Raw genomic sequence first — 5,758 nt, forward strand, 5'->3', positions numbered from 1 at the left:
GCGCCACGGTACCCCGTGTCACACAGAATAATGACACAAAGGCTTTATTTTAAGAACCGCTATTATCTTTCCGCTGCACAGCTTTCACGCCCCCAGGCTAAATTAAAATATCTCGCTAGGAATGAACTTCGAGCAAAGCTTTTCTATGACACTGTTTGTGAAATATTAAATGAAGTTACAAAGATATATACGATCGTAAAAGTTTTCTGTTTAGCACTTCCTCGAGGGTCGGCGAGACGTGCCGCCTCTGTTTACGATAACCGTCGTAATTCTACACTCAACTGTCATCTGTATTGTTGTGTTATAGAGTCTATTGTACTAAACGACGTACTCGACTGATAGTCTACTTAAGAACCAGTTTTGGCCTATGCATTGCGCTATAATTTACTTTTAAAAGGTTCAAACTTCGCCTCTTATGTGTCCATTTATGAACCATAAAGTGTCAAAATCCCGTCAAATATCGATATAAACAAATTACAGGGCCTACATTTGTATTCGACAAAATGAAAATAAGCAATAACAATATTTTTATGTAGCGCCGAACTCTTTATAGGCAATATTTCTTAACGAATTGTGTTTTGATGATACGACCTGATTTGTGTATAGGTACTTCGTCTAGGAATTATGAGTCTTTTAAAATACTCACATAAAAGGACTGCTTTATAAATTTTATTTCGATGGTAGGTTACATATCAAATAGAGTGTTTTTGATTAAAATGTCCAACTACGATATCGAATATTTTAAATATGATTTTTCAGACCGAATATAACTTAAAAATATATAGCTACCTAGTATATATAGTATATAGCTCAATTTTCATTTGTGAAAGATTTTAATAAAAATATTATTTTTGTATGCATAACGAATTCAGTTCATAATGTGCTGAGATACGATAATATAGTAACTAGCCGGGTAGGCTTTAATCGAAAAAAAATGCATAAGCATTATATGATCAAAATTTTCCTCTCCTGAAATTAATCAAGTGTGCTATTTAAAAGAGCCTATACTCCAGAATTTATAAGTTTCCATTGGTTTCCATGCAGTAAATTAACGCGACGACATTTAAAATGTCACCTGAGTTTAAAATACACCATGTTAATTGAAAAAGATTAATGGTAAGTATAATAAGTTATCAATAGCAGCATATAAAAGCAAAAAAACCGAAGTAAGCTACCGTTCATGCGTTCTTTGCATCATGATTTGTTAAAAATTTCATTATAATTATCTAAAACAACATTTTTTTTCTCAGGTTCACTTTCGTTAATTTCAATACAATCGTATAATGTACTAGTTTGGATCTATTACTCTATGTCCAATAAGGAAAATACAGAATTTTGAAGTCAACAACGAAACGTCGCGTCGTGATAAGAGAAGGAAAGCAATTTAATTAACAGACCTAATGTTTTTTCTAACTTACAAAAGTAGCGAACGAAGCCTTAATGGCAGACTTCGGCATTGTTGCAACGACACGCTGTACTTCATCCGAAAATAAACTCTGCGGCTACGTTCTATTTTTGTAGAAGAAGACGCCCCGCAAGTTTTATTATCAATTGGATAAAACGAGTGAAGCTCGCTTCCAGGAATCGTGCTTCATCCATAAATCCGTTACGCGTACAGTAATATCTCTATTTCTTACACTAAACGTCATGGCCAACATGCACGGAACTATAAGCAGCTTATACACTGTTTTTCTTTAATTCCCCGTACAGCGAGGAAATGGATCATTGTTGTCCAGGAAACAAGGCACACCCGAGCCTCGAGGATGTATTCTTTGAACGAAACAAAAAAGCTTTAACGATACAATGAGTAGCTAACTGTTTGAAGGCTGCACTATGTTTAACTCAAAGCTCATCGCGGCACATCATTTATTTCCGCACTTCGTGAAACTCAAACAAAATTGCCTAGCGTGCTAAATAAAATTATAATTTGAAAATAAATTAGAGGCGCAGTTGGAATAAAAATATACGCGTGCAAGAAAACGAGAAGTGGCGTATATATAAAAGCTTATGAATACGTACGAGTAGGTAGGAGTTCTTAACACGGTCGCCGTGGATGGCGGCGAGCGCACTTGGCCTGGGCTCAAGACTCTTCATTCCCCTATGTCTCGCCGGTAAATAATTGCGACTGTACCGCACACCACTCACCTTGACAATTATGTGCACTTTATTTGACGGTGCTTCGCGCACCTCGCCCTTTATATTAGGCATATTATAAAACACTCGGATTACAAAAACAGCTGTATCAAATAATTACTCGAACAGAAACTGTACAATTTGTTTTTCGCGAGAGGTTTAGGTCTTTTTGTGAAACTCAACAGAGATAAATGGGTCGCAGTAGCGCCGTTGGCACTGAAAGCAATATGTTTTAGTGACCAGTCACTACTTAAGTATCAAGAATACTATCAACGTTAGCGTAGTGAATAAAACGTGGAATGAATAGACTATGTACCTATTTTTCACCTGTAACGATAGACACTAAAAACTAAGATAAAAATAATGACTTTTATTAATATAGACGAAGTGTAAAATCCTATCGGAATGGTTTCCGGTGGAGCACAAGGTAAAAATAAATCAAAATGGCCGCAAATGTACTGCAGAACGCGGCAGTTTTCTAGACAATTAGATCGGTACGTATGCACGTACGAGCACGAGCAGCCAGTAGTAACAGTAGGCTGCATAGACATTGTGACTCCGAGCTTCAAGGGAGTCGCGCCAACACACTCGTCATCACGTACAAATCTACCTGCGCCCTTAGAATACTAACGAAAGGGTTACCGCAACTGTTTGTATCAACGTAATCAGAATCGACCAGGGACTTGTTTAATCTACGAGAATTAAATGACGATTGATTAAAATATGTACCTACAGGGTTCGTTTCGTTTCGTTAATTAATGAGGTTTTGTATCTATGTGCTAACACTTTTTTATCAAAGAACTCTATGTACATATATCTCGTACGTTTATTTTTGTTTTTATAATTGGACATTGCAGGTTTTCTTATTTTTATTCGTGTCTTATGTCTCCGTTTATATTTTTAATTGCTGGCTCGAAGCCATGGCAGCAAAAAAGGATAACACTTTGTTACTGTATGAACTGTATCTTTTTTTACATATAAATATTAAATCATGTCAATTCATTTTATTTAAGCTGCCTTTGTTGTTATAAAGCCAGGGATATTGTTCAGTTTATTTTACCTATTAAAATATCCTTATTGTATTCGTCGGGAATAATTCAAGTAGTCACATTATTACACATAACATTAACCCTTCATCTTGTCCTATTACGATTACAAATGCAATGGTACCCGGTGACGGGAATATAATTATGTGTGGTGGACAAGGGTCTACTTTATAACGTACTCATTCAATTAGCCAAAGATAGCATTCTACTTGTATACGGGTAAAATATTTTAATGTGAAACATTCGTAATGAGTCGTGGGCACTGCCCGGTAAAGAACAAAAGGCTTGGTCCCTGGTAAATGCGAGTAAATAATGCTATGGATAAATTGTGGCTGGACAATATAGATACTGAACTTACCCCATTTGTGGTCCTGATCTAAATATTTAACCTAGTAATTGTGGGCGTCCGTATACACTTTACTCGACAAAAACCATATTACTTTATTTAACCATTCAACCTGACTAATCACCAGACTGTAAAAATCATATTAGAATATGAATGGTTCATAAATATAAGTCATCTATCAACCCATTAAGGTATCCTAGATTCTTTTGATAGATATCTTTATTTTTAGGTCAAACGAAACCTTTACAGCATAAATATGAACGAAATCTGACATTTATTCAGCGGTCCAAACCATTGAGTTCCGAATAAATCGTGATTGGAATCATAATTTGTCGAGCACTATTATGTTATCGTTACTTTGTTACGTTGCTAAGAAAAACATGGTGAGGACTGTTCGGTTTATTTGGCTTCAGTTATGTAGGGGTAAGTACATAATATTTGTTGTTTTGTACTTTACTTGGTTTCTCTGCGTCATATTTTACAAGTTTTCATTCGTTTGAAAATCAATGAAAACAGAAAAACCTGTTCATAAGTTGAAAACAACATGTTAGTGGCCTCAGTGACAATGACACTATATGTGTATTTTCGTATTATAACTACAAAGTAATTCTGTATAAATAATAAAACACGGATTCCACGAACTATTTGTTGGGTTCGTGTCGGACTGTACGTAAAATAATATAAAAGCCCCCTATTACGAATCATCGACTTGCTATCGACAATTTTATTTCGTGTGACTATATTTTTTTTATTATGTAGTTGTAACTCGTTCATATTTAATTTTCATCATTGTATTAAGCATTGAACTTCATGGTGTATTCAAATCTCGATAACAAAAGAATATGATATTATCGAAAGTTTATACTCGCGTTCCAGTTTTTACCGTCATTAAAGTTGTACGTTTTCCCTGTAAAGCCTAGCAAGGGGTCTTTAAAAAATGCGTATGTTAAATATGGCAGCATCCTGTGATATTTCTTTTCAGTACGCTTCATTACTCGCAATACAATCGTTTGGTGCGCCGCCCCTCAACACAATGTAGTCTAGACGCTCTCACATGCTCACTACAGGGTGTTACGCGATGCATTCGTAGAAGCTATTAACCGTGTTTGTACACTAGAATGCTGTAAACCGTTTAATAACGATAGTTATGATTAGTGGGGCTGGCGTGTTACCGCTGCTGTTAACGCTTTGATTAAAAGGAAATTGGGATGAATTACTATGTATGTTAATGGAGCTAGGAAGTTTGCCTTTATGTAAGAGTTGAACGTCGATACGTATTATTATTGCACGCCTTTTTGCTTCTATAAATAACTCTTCATATGAAAGGAAGCCATTAAAAGTTGTATAATAATAAAATGAACTGTTATATAAACACACATTTTGAAACAATAATAATACAAGGCTACGTTAAAAACTGGAAATATTTATATTTATACGCGTCCTTAAGTATGAGCCTAAACACGTGGAAGGAGCTTTGATTCTTATGAAAGCCTTAGCTTAACACATCCTTTGAAAGTAATGCTACAACGGTTAGGTGCCAAATCATAAAATTACTTAAAGAAATTTTATATATTACTAATAGTAGCATAGACTTAAAATGATACGTCTATGTTACAAGTAAGATTAAAGAAAAAAAATAGTTTTATAGATAATCATCATTTTTAACACTGATGGAATCGAGTCATAAAAAAGTTAAATTATAACATGCAATAGACGTCGGCAGTATTTATTTGGTAACTTGAAACCTTATAAAGAAGCGTTACCAACTAAGTACACAACTCTAAGTTTGTTAATATTAAAACCAGGTTATTAATAAAACAACTTCGCCCAAAGATGACCACAGAAACTAAGTAATGGTGACTCCTCTTTCGCTCACAAACTTGGTTTCAATTTCCCTCGGCTACCTTCGTCAAAGGACCTCTTATTAATCTCGAATTACACAACTGTCCAAGTGAAATTAAACCTACTAAAGAGTCTTATCAGTGCAAATTTAAGTAAATGCTTAAAAAAGAATGTAATTTAAATAGAAGTAGGAAAGAGAAGAACACTTAAACACCAGTTTACATTTGATATGAAGGTAGAACTAATAAATGAGTGAGGCACGCACATTAATTAGTTGATGAGATAAGACCTTGAAGGGGAGATAAGGTGGATACCTGAAAGGTATAATTTGAAGCGTCGATCGCGGGCTCGGGTGCACGGCGCGAAGGCCTCAGTCCGACTTCGGGTGCCG

Source organism: Anticarsia gemmatalis, chromosome 8 (assembly GCF_050436995.1).
Source record: "Anticarsia gemmatalis isolate Benzon Research Colony breed Stoneville strain chromosome 8, ilAntGemm2 primary, whole genome shotgun sequence".
Classification (NCBI taxonomy): Eukaryota; Metazoa; Arthropoda; class Insecta; order Lepidoptera; family Erebidae; genus Anticarsia; species Anticarsia gemmatalis.